Source organism: Punica granatum, chromosome 7 (genome assembly GCF_007655135.1).
Source record: "Punica granatum isolate Tunisia-2019 chromosome 7, ASM765513v2, whole genome shotgun sequence".
NCBI classification, from domain to species: Eukaryota; Viridiplantae; Streptophyta; class Magnoliopsida; order Myrtales; family Lythraceae; genus Punica; species Punica granatum.
The window spans coordinates 22,645,538-22,658,370 of NC_045133.1; the positions used below are offsets into that span (position 1 = coordinate 22,645,538).

Genomic DNA, 12,833 nt, shown 5'->3' on the forward strand with positions numbered 1-12,833 from the left:
AACACTGTTACTGCATTCTCGCTTTTGCTAGTTATGTTTAGCTTCCTGTTGATTGATTAGAGTGGTGATACTGATAGTGTTTTCCCCACTTGTATAACCCACAAATATATTAACCCGCAAAGTAGCACCTTGATGATGCTTTGCATAGTGGAGCGTAGATGTCGTAATGATCTCTGTCTCTGATTGCCCAGTAAGCCTCTTTCACGACTCCCCTGCACGAGTCCGTCATGGCTATGGTCGAGGTGAAATCCCAGGTTGAGCTAAAAGCCTCATGTATCTCATCGGAAATGAGGCCATGTGTCCAGTAATAATCAAAATCTCCGGTTTGAGTGGTTTCATAGTCTGTGTAACAGTGTAAGCATTACCCACCTGAGACGAAAGGAGCAAGTCATTACATAGAATAAGCATGTATGGAATTAACGGATGTATATATATATATATATATACATCCCTTGTGTCGGAGGATTTTCGGGGCGAGCTGAGGAGCGTAGTGGCCTGTGTAGCTCTCCCCAGTGAGGTAGAACTCCCTGGCCTTGTACTCGGGGAACCTCTCCAGCCAGTTTATGAGGAAGACGTAGGAGTCATGGGCTTTCCCGCTGTCCCCAACCCAGATCATGGTCGGAGGATGCATTGGAGTCGGAAAAACCAACTCCGGCCAGTGACTCGAGGAAGATGATGTTCCCTTCTGCAGTGTAGGATCAGAAACAAAACAATAATGGCCCGAAACAGAACAATGTAAAGTAGATATCATTATTACAGGGCAGGGAATGACGATGATCTGGTCAAGGTCGAGGTCGAGGTCGAGGGAGTGGGCCACTAGTGGATGCATGATATGATTAAAATCATAGAGCATGACTTCCCAAGGCAACAGAAACTTATGCACGGTACACTACAAGAAATAACTAAATCTGACACGACCTTTGAGGTCGAGCTTAATTCCAAGATCCAAATAAAACATATGCTGAGGACAGTGCAGAGAAATATATCTAAAATCTTGACATGGCCGGGCTTCAAACATGAAAGCGTAAGTTTTTAATATCATATGTAGAAGTTTCGATATTTAATAAATTTTTAATATCATGTGCAGAAGTTTTGATATTTAATATCATATGTAGAAGTGTGGGGAATAACTGATTGAATTCTGGTACTCCGTTCTCTACAGATAATTGCACTGCAATTTGCATACGAGAAAAATAACACCAATGGGAAAAAAAAAAAGTCGGCACGCTCGCATGTGTATGTTATATTTTGGGGGAAACGACTTCAATCCGTTTGGTTTCACAAATTTTTTTAGCTCTACTCCATTTAACTCCATTTTATCTTCAATTCAATAACACAATTATTACTTTTTCCTTTTTAAAATTTTTTTTAACTATTCAATTCAATTTTTAATGTTAAATTATCTCAACTATTCATTAATTTTTTTACAATTCAGCAACACAATCTTTACTTTCTCTCAATTATTCATTATTATTTTTTTTTACACCTTTTCTCATAATTCAACAACACAATTATTACAAACTAATTAAAGTCAAAATCCAACTCTACTCGACTCTAGAACTAAACACAACCCGTAGCAGATTAGACTTGAAAGGCTGAAGACGGTATTCGCGACGCACCAGGAAGGAAGGCTTCAGTGACATTCCCAACTCCTTATCTTCCAACCAATGTAACAAAAACTACTAATCACCCAAAATCAATTAAAAAAAACTTGCAAAAGACGTGGAATTTACACAAGTTTACTACTCGTGGACAGATAGATTGGTCACATACCGAGATTCCAAGCATATTTGCTCCGATATAGCGTCAAGCCGTCCTCGTTAACTCTAAATGGCCCAATTTCCATCAGCGCTCCAGTTCCGAGCGAGGAACATCCTGATTCTGCCTCAAAAAAAAAAAAAAAAAAAACACACACACACACACACACAAATCATGGCTTTCTGTCAGTTTTTCATTTCAAATCAAAGATTTTACCAGTTTAATGGATTTCCTGAACAGAGCTGATGAATAAATTAATAATGTACATAGGCACCTCCATTGAACCAAAGGACGTGGGGTTTGGAAGACGCATTTCGAGGAGATTCAACGAAATATTAGAAGAGGGCCTTGATCAACCGTCACATACCCTCCAAATTGCTGAAAGTCCACCCCCTTGGGCTGACCAGGCAGAGCCACGATCCTATCCGTTTCCTTGAGCCCAGCTTGGAGTTGTCTGAGCGCCACATAAACCTCTATGATATCAGGTCCATCGTTGGCGGAGAGCATCTCCTCCTTGGGCTCTGGCACCCTCATATGCTTCTCCATGAAGTTAGCCATGCCCGTGTGGAAATCATTGGTCAAGGTGAATGGACTTAAATAGAAAAGAGATTTTAGTTTAAATTCTATTGATCTATGAATAGAAACTCATAGATTCCATATGGCCAGCGATAGGATTTGACATTAACCATGACCCAACCTAAATCGAGATTTGCAATGTAGGGGTGCTAGCACATCCCGAAGTCAAATCCAACAATCCACTTCAATAATCGTCGGCCTTTATAGAAGATCAGTTATACCTCGTGTAACGCGCTGAAAACTTTTATTGATTATTGCATGAACGAAAATAAGTACTTAACATATATGACAAACAATAAATATAAATAGAAAGAAATTATAATATTCAGAGAAGGTTTATGGTGCAATCATTTCCACAGTGCAATACAAAATAAATTACGAAAATTTCTAGTAAATTACTTCTTGTAAAATTCTAATAGAGAAAATAAGTTTTACTAATTCTAAAATAAATTACATAGATTCACCAAAAAAATTACACACATTTCGAAATAAACTTTCAAATTTTGAAATAAAATATGGAAACTATATTTTTTTAGTAAGATGTTTAAATATTAGTCACAATTTTAGTAATTTGCTTGATGGTATAGTGAACTAGTTTTATTGATTGCATCATATATTCAAAACCTTATATTTGACCATATAAACGTAATAAGCACCATGAATCCTAAGTGAGACATTTTGTAAAACTTAGGTTGTATTTGTTTACAACTTAATCAAAATAAGTGCTTAAAAGTTAGTTATATGGAAAAATGATTAGGAGAAAAAGATAAAAATGAAAGATAATGGTCTTATCTACTTAATTATTAAGTCAAAAACCATTAAACGAGTAAGTAAAAAAATTTTGATTTAATGAAATAAGTCATTTTTCACTTATTTGTGCTCTCAACCCTTTACAAAATATTTTCTCATCCTTATCGTTCCTACTCTCTTCCTACACATTTGTTTCTTTAACTAATTAAGAGCTCAATTTTTGAGTACTTAATTTATCAAACACCAACTTAGAGTGTTGGAAAATTATAGTTAATAAAAACATGATGAAGAAAAAAGTTTCTGTCAGATCTTGTATTTATAAGGCAATTGCACATTGATCTTAAAAATATCACGCATTTCGAAGACATCTTTTATGTTTTTATAAAAATTCAATTACATATTGTTCGTGCATATAATAAAGACAAATAATCAAAAAGCGTTGAATTTGATACAAGTAAAATATTGTAAATAATTTATTTTTTTTTTATAATTTTCAACCTCATAACTTCAAAACCCTGGCGAATCAATCCAGCATCAATGGCCTTCTTTTGAAAAATCTCATTGTTTCTCTCAACCCAGGTCTTGTATATGTATACTGTCCATATAGGATTTTTCAAGTAGGTTGTGTCCAAAGATCTGCTCCTCAAGGAGGAAACCCGAAGGAATTCAGATTGCCAATTGGAGCGTTGATGAGAGACACCAACTCTAGTAAAGATGCTTCTCCATATCCCATTAGTGATCCTTTAGGTAAAGAATAAGATGGTCTCGAGTTTCTTGCTTTTTCTTGTAGAACTTAAAGTCGGGATTTGAGACACCTAAGCCCCAATTTGATACTTTTATCTTAGTGCTTAATCTGTTTAATATTTGCCAACTGGCATATAAAGGATACCTGCCCCAGTGAACTAGATTGCCTTGCTCCATGTAGTTTTTGGATTTTTACTCCTAAAATACTGCTAGGTGCTTGACTTGAAACCAAAATACAATACCCTTAACTCCACGTTAAATTGACTTTTCAGTTTCAGCTCAATGAATATTGACACTTGACTGAAGGGACTTACTCCACGTAAAATGCTTGGCCGAATGACTTATTCTAAATATCAAAGACATGGTGATCTGGACACTGCACAAGTCAATCGCACAATATAACGGAGACATGAGATACGTTCTCCGTTTAATGGGCCATGCCCAACATTAACTGGTACTGATCCTTGATGGGCCCCACATCCTCCCCATTGGTATTTAATCAAACATTAACTGGGCCATTGGATTGTGTCCATGAATTTTTAATATTTTGTTGGTCGCAAGAGGATGTTAAATGAAAGTTATATGATGGTGTCTCTTTGGTCATGAATGTGTATGCATTTGTTCTTATTTTCTCTGTCACCATTCCTAAAGTAACTGAACTCTGAACTGAAGTGAGGCAATTTTCTTTAAAATGTTATATATGTTATACATATATACTTGGATGACATACTTTAGCGAAAAAATTATGGTTAATAGAGGAATTAAGTTTGTTGTCGGCTAATTTCTAAATCTTTCAATTTCGTGATACGAAAGATAGAAGTGCTTCGTATAATGAAAATAACAGTGGTAAAGGTGGTGACTTTTGATACTTTTCATAGTAAATATTGTGGTACATAGATGTTTTATGCTATGCATGTGGAAACTAAAGATTAGCAAAAGGAAAGATCATGTCTCAGTGGATATGAAAAATCTATCTTTATTGGTTATGTATCACTTCAATAACCGGATACTGTTAAGACAACTCCACATGAGTTATGGAAGGATAGAAAACCGATTTTGAAATATTTCAAAGTGCGAGGGTGTTTGGCATCATACCTTGTCCCCGGTGAACCGATAACTAGGTTGGGTTAAGAGCCATAATGGGTGTACTCATTATCTTTGAAGGATTATCAAATTTTTTGTCTTAGTGCCAAAAACGATAATTGAAACAAGGGAAGGGCGTTTCGCTGAAAACAAATATTATTGACAATCAATCGATTAGGAATATAAATCCGAACATGATCTGTAGTGATCAAATGAATATGATGATGAAGTTAAGAAAGTGGAATGACGAAGATATCTCTTATTAAATATAAAGTTGTGACCGCAACGTAGATTGTCATTTCCGCATATTACGATAAGGTGTTCACCATGTCTTAAGTCAACTTCTCTTCACCCGTCAATGGCCAGAGCTAGTGATACGCTTTCCATCATATTCACCATCATCATCCTCGTTTCTACTCTCTTCCACTGTGACATTATCAATGGACGGGCGAAGCTGCTGACCTCTGAGCCTAATAATTACAAGCCAGGGCTCAAGGAAACTGCATGGTTGGTGGCGAAGTCAGTTCGTGCCTGATCCCCAATGGACCGTCCTGTCTCGTCGTCATCACGTGGCAGGATCAGGCCGTGCCAAAGTCCACCAGCCCAGGCCACAGCCCTTGGATTCTGGGAGCGAAAATTCCCAGCCCACTGACACCTGGCTACAGCCCCGAGACCGGCGATTCTACCGGACTCAATGACCCAAATCCAGACCACCCTTGAGTTAATTATGCACAATAGATATCTATTGTTTTGTGTACGTGTCGTAATAAATAAATTGGGAGTTTTCAAAACGAAAAAAAAAAAGGGCTCATGTATTAGAAATGGTATAGGGATGCGGTTGGAGGGAAGCGGTCATGGCCCGCTTTTGTATTACTTAATAAAATTTCTGCATTCGAGCTTCAGTCCCCATTTCACCAATAAAAAATGACTATTGTAATTTTATATTTTGACTAAGAATGTAGTGAAGTTCCCTTTTTCTTTTTTTTTGGTTACAGTAGTGAAGTTCCTTTAATTGGTGGCTTCTCAATGAGAATTCGAATGATGTGTGCAGTCATTGTGTTTACACCCATATTTTGCATCTAATGGTAATTGCAAAGCTCGTGCGACACGTGACGAGCAATTGGGCTTAATTGATATATTTAAGCCTAAATTAGGAGGTCCAACACTTCGTTAATTGAGCTCAAAGGGCCCAAGCATCGAATGACAGCCCGTGATCGAGATTCACGAAGCAACCCGACCCAAAACTCTCAGCACAACCCGATAGGACAGCCGTGTGTTGTGTTGAGCTAGAGGCTCGTGAAAGAAAATGACAGATTGTTTCCTAAGCTAGGACTATCTACAAACATGGACAGCCCTCTGAGAATTTTCGCTCCCAGAGGGCGAGTCGCCTATCCCAGGGCTGTGGCCTGGGCTGGTGGACTTTGGCACGGCCTGATCCTGCCACGTGATGACGACGAGACAGGACGATCCATTCGGGATCAGGCACGATCTGACTTGGCCACCAACCACGACAGTTTCCTTGAGCCCTGGCTTGTCGTTATTGGGCCCAGAGGTCAGCAGCTCCGCCCTTCCATGGATAAGGTCACAGAGGAAGAGAATAGAAACGAGGATGATGATGGTGAATATGATGGAAAGCATATCACTAGCTCTGGCCATTGATGGGTGAAGAGAAGTTGATTATAATATGCGGAAATACATTTAGTAATATCCTTAAGACATATTCAACACCCTTATCGCAATATGCAGAAATGACAATCTACGTTGCGGCCACAACTTTATATCTAATAAGAGATATCTTCTAGACAACTTTTATATATATATATATATATATATAATCATATAAATATTTATGTATTATACTCATATATATATATACTGTTTTTTTAATTATAAGTAGAATTTTACGATTCACGATTCAATTTTACGATTCACAATTTCACGATCCTCGACCGATTCTAGGTAAAATCGCAATTTTGATAACCTTGGTAGTGTCCACAGTTTAAAATCTACAAAGTTTTTCCAAGAGAATTAAGTAAAAGTTAGAACTGAGCATCTGTGGCAGTCGGCGACCTTTAGAGGAGGTAGTGGTGACGGCTAGCAAGGCTCTCGGCCTGTCATTGAGCTCCCAAAAAAAAAAAAAACAAAACAAAAAAAGAGAGAGAAAAACGACCGGTCCAAGTTTTCAGCGAGGAGCCGAGAGCCTTGCCGTCCCCCAGTGGGCACCTAATTGCTTTAGAGATTTAAAGGTGTCGACTAAAGGGGTCGAATTACCACGTAGTGATGTTAATTGATCAGAGTCATAGTTAATTTTGAAGTGAGATATATAGAATATTTATTGCCGCGACACTGATTATCGACGTGAAGTCAAGAGATTCCAAGATTAATTAATAGGACATTGATCAACTTGAACTACTCTTTTTGTTTTTTTTATGAAGGACATTGAATTGCTGTGTTATAACTATAATCTTAGAAGTACGAGAACCCGCGATTAAAATTGAATTCGAAACTTCTTAATTTTAAGTAAGAATAGAGGTCACACTATGTGCTACACTTTTTTCTCGGATTTTAACTATATGTGATTATCTGTACGATGACCATGGGTATGTCCGAAGCATGTCAAACCAAAAATGGTCTTTATTCATTTGCATATGTTTTCATTAATCTTTCATTCTAATGGGGGAAACCTACGAGTTTTGAGAAATTAATAATGGAAAAACTTAAATTGGTAATAATAGGAGTAGGATGAACAAAAAGGACATGTGGAGCCCAGTGGGCTAACTAATTATCATCAAATGATTCGGATACTTTGATTTGAACATGAATGAAACGAACTAGTGAAATTAATATAATTTGGACCCATTAGAGTTCTTTGGGCTGTCCTTGGTGTTCCGAATTTCCTAGGTGGAATCGGCAAAACATTTCAATACATCTTCCCGACTCCTTTAAAAGTGGTGCTCTGACCGCCGAATTTTTTTGAAAATTCTAATATGATATTGAGTCACGAGATATATTTGGTTTTTTTTTTCAAGTGTTTAATATTTCTATAATTCATAATGAAGAGTACTAAACACTTGAATTAAAATATTAAATACTTGAATTAGAAGTACTAGATGTGTCACCGTGACTCAAACTGTTTAACTTTGTACATCTCCAGCTATTGGAGCCATACTGTCAGTTACTGATTCAGTCTGCACATTGCAAGTACGTTACCTAATCAAATTTCGATTCTTGACTTAGGATTTCTTGCTTGAGGACTACTACAAATTGATTTGAAGTTACTTGGAACCTTTCTCTACCTTCTCTTCACCAGCACTGCTCTTCGAATCATAGTGAGTTGTATAGCAGGCAAGAACCATTTTCTTTCAGTAAAATCAACGGATTAAATTAATACTGGAAGAAATTATAATTAGCATTCGTCAGATGCTTGATCCCTTCTAAATCTAATATATTCAGAGAGAGCCCAATATTAATTGGCCTTTGGACCGAGCTTTTATGCGATTCAACTCAATTAAGTCGGAGTTCAAGGACTAATGTCATTACACTAAATTATCTTTCTCCATCTAAAACCACTTTAACATGCCTTCTTTCTCTATGCATAGATATGAATTTTTCATGGAATGTCTGTGCTTAATTTATTTGCAGAAATATCGTTCTTCAACCAGGTGACGGTCCTTGTTTTACGGGGATATCCACCCTCTAAAATTTAGTATACATACGTCATGCCAGACCTGTCATTCCTCCCATCATGCTCCACCCCTGATATCTACATATATATATATATAATACTTATTGGAATATGAAGAAGCAGTCCCAAGCCAGGACTTCATATGCTCATAACAAGGACTATAAAACACGGCCTCGATAATTTCCTTCCGTGTATACGTGGGCTTCTATAATTCCACCACGAGAAGCTAGACATAATTAAGAATTCAGATGATAGCGATATATACGTATGAACACATTCAAGGAATAGTATCGAATTCCCCTCTTCATGAACACTTCTCGAGCAAATTTTCTATGACGAATGCTCCGTCAAAGAAAAGAAAATGCATTTCGATATATGTACACATTTTCGAATTTTATTCGAAAAAACCAATTAAAGGAACTTCACTAGCTGTAATATTAGTTATAAACTAAAATCAAAATATATTTATTATACATGCAGCTGATACATAATCACATAGGTGGACCCCAGTTTATTTATATATACGGTGCATACACAGACAAATAGATTTTACATAGAGGGAAATTCAAACATATTATATATTTATATGTATATTATATTCATCGTATTACCAAACTAATGGGATAATAATGTATACATATACATATATATATATATATACACACACACTAACTAAACGATTGTTTATTTTTCGGGTGAATAATTATATTTCAGTGGATCATTTTATATATCTCCTCGATCTAACTCAAGGGTACTGGCCTGGGTTTTGGACATTGAGTCCAGTAGAATCGCCAGCCCCAAGGGTGTCGCCGGGGTCAGCGGGCTGGACATCCACGCTCTCAGAGGACGAGTCGCCTACCCCAGGCGTGTGACCTGCGCTGGTGGACCCAGGCACTGCCTGATCCTGCAACATAATAATGAGACAGGATGATATATTAGGGTGGCTCAGTTGAAAACCTCCGTCGCCAGCCACGATAGTTTCTTCAAGCCCTGTCTTGTCATTCTTGGGCTCAGAGGTAAGCCGCTTCCTTCCATGGACAAGGTCACTGAGGAAGAGGAGGGAAACGAGGATGACGACGGTGAAGATGACTGAAATCTTATCGCCAGCTCCAGCCATTGATGGGATGACGAGAGAAAAATGAAGATGATAGACACTGTGTGTATTCAAAGCTAGGAATGAGAATGGAGAGGGATTTGAAAATGTATGAGAAGGCAGCTTTGGAAACCTGGGATGTAATCCGGTCTTATTGGCATTTGGTATATATAGAGCTCAGGAAATTAAGGAAGTTCAGTTGGGTGGCTATAATTAAAGTGTGTTTAATGTTACTACCCCCCAAAAAAAATGTGTTTAATATTTTAATGTTATAACTCATATAGTATACTGATTGTGACCTCCAACTTTCCATGATACCACATTATAAGATTTGTTTGATAAAAAAAATCCGTCTTTATTCTTCGATTTCAGATTAAAGTAGAGAGAGAATGTGAGAAAGGAAGTAATGTAATGTGATGACTCGCCTATAAATTAAGAGATTTTGAAATTGATTCCCATCAATTTGACTGTTTATTTTTCTTTTATTCAGCTTTTTATTTATTTATATTCGATTTATAAATTTCCCTTATATTTAAAAAAATATAAAGAAAGAATATATTGGCGAAGCAATTCCATCGTTTTGAACCATCAAATCTTCTCTTTGTATAATATTCCATTTGAGTTACAAGTTCATGGTATATCAAACTCAATTATTTGTGCAATACATAATTAAACTTGTCTCACCCAGGCGCTAGCAACTTATCCAATGTGCAGACCTCGTAATATAGGGTTCGGTAAAATGTTCTAGGTTACCGATGGATCTATGTGCAGTTTTCATATATGAGTGGATCGCCTTTCCCTGGGGTAGTCACCTTGAATCCAATATAATATATAATAGAAGGAACAATGGGCAACATCGAATAAACAACAAGAGATCTTGGTAATTGTATGTACTGAATATTCCTTTTATGTACTTATCAAAAAGAATATTCCTTTTTATGTCCTATGTCACTTCACATATCTTCTATATTCATTAAGCCATACACATAGATTTCAAGAATATTTTAATACCGGGAGGCCTCTAGGTCACGCTCCACGTCAACGGATTTACAAGAAGCATCCCATCCAGTTAAATAAATATGTCCCATCCCCATAATCGACGAGTAGTATCAGATCATCTATACACTCGGAGTGATTATTAATAATTTCTCAAATTTGTGACTAATTAAGTGGCGGCCATATGCTTAGGAAAGAAATGTATGGACTTCAATTATTATTTTTTTTTGGATAAGTAGTTCAATTATTTACGTTGCCCTGTTCCACTTCCAATATGCACATGTAAATTATATAGGCCGAGCATAGTGTGGGGAAGCCGTAACACATTACATGCTGAGATAGGAAACTATATATTATGATGTCTGCAAAAGATTCCTTTCAAAAGTGAGGGGGAAGCAGAAAGTGGGTGTAGTATTAAGGCATACGTGATCGTCTATTAACCTAAAGATCATAGATTTAATTTTCGAAGTGGGACTATTCGTACCTTTTTTTTTATGTTTTCGGTGAGTACCCGTGCCTAGTTATTAATTGTTATGATTTCTATTTCATTATTTTAAACCCATAATTTTTGTTAAAAAAAAAAAGTGAGTGAGGAGGAAAATTAGCAAGTGCTCTGCCACAGTTGTTGGGTAAGAGTGTTGCTATATCCTTCTAACAATCAACCTACAAATCCTCTTAATTCGCTCACAATAGCTTGACCTATAATTTACTCAATATTCAAGGACTATTTAATAGATCGTGAGTGGGATTTTATATCCTTCTAACAATCAACCTACAAATCCTCTTAATTCACTAACAATAACATGACCTATAATTTACTCAATATTCAAGGACTATTTAATAGATCGTGAGTGGATTTTGAATTAGTAGGATTTTAAGTACTCAGCTTAGGAGGATTTAGTATTTTTGAATTTGGTAATATTCACTTGCGACAGTGGAGTGGTGCCAAACACTGAACCAAAGAAGACTTTGCATGTCTCATGCAACCGGACAGAAATTTAATCGTGCTGGTTCTGTTTTTATATTGGAAAATATATTTTCCGATCCATTGACAGAACTTCTTCGAAGATTTGGGTTTTCTGACGGTACATAGTTTTTTCCCAATAGAGAAGGCAAAATTTCTTATATAAATTCAAGTATTATTAGTTTGAACCCATTAATTCTTGGGTCCAAAATCCGCCATGGACTACATAGGTATGAGATCTGTTTTTGGGGAAAAAAAAAGAGAAGTTCAGTTGGGTGGCTATAATAATAAAAGTGTGTATAATATACCAATGTTTTATTATCCTACTGATTTTGATTCATTGCTCCAACTTTCTATGATACCACAGAGGTCTAGGTTTTGTTTAACCAAAAAAAGAAGAAAAAGAGTCATCTTTCCTTTTAACTTTCAGGTCAAAAATATGGCAAAACCTAAAGTGCAATCGCTTTAAGATAATTCCGCCATACATGCAAAACAGATTATTTAAAGTTTTATTAGCCAAATAGCTCAATATTAAATAAATTACGTATTTATTGGAAAAAAAAGTAAATTACACATATTTTGAGAAAGATAGAAAATGTTCATTTTTTTCTCTCAATGAGATCGCGAGATAATTATTAGCATAATGATTGAGTCTAAGCGTCTCTTAAGTGTCGAATTTGCATAGCTATAAGGTGCGTGTAATGGATTTTGAACCCTTACAATGTAGAGAAAGTTTAATTTTATGTAGAGCAATCTGCACTCTAACTCGTGATAAGAAATAATTTATGAGATATGAATGTTATGATAGATAATTTTGACTCATATGAAGCACCTAGCTAGCTCTATATATGTGTAATCATATTCGATGGAGTGATTGATGAAGTTAATTTCACCAAAAAGAAAAATGATTGATGAAGTTAATCCTATCTATCCGGGCCAACCATTTAATATAATAAACTCATGTACGTACGACATCATCAAAGGCCTCCGTTTCCTATCGTCATGCTAACACCTCCTGGCGAAGATATTGTGGGGTCCATACATCTCTATACTTTTGACTAAAAACAACAACATATAACCATTATAAAAATTGATTCAAATAACTCAGTAATTGTTTTCTTTAATATAGTTAACTCATGTACGTACGACATCATCGAAGGCCTCCGTTTCCTATCATCATGCTA

The 12,833-nt window shown here is 36.3% G+C and overlaps 1 pseudogene; it reads right to left on the reverse strand.

Moving 5' to 3' along the window:
* Positions 1-191: 191 nt before the first annotated feature.
* LOC116214504 lies at positions 192-2,316 on the reverse strand (annotated as a pseudogene).
* Positions 2,317-12,833: the final 10,517 nt, after the last annotated feature.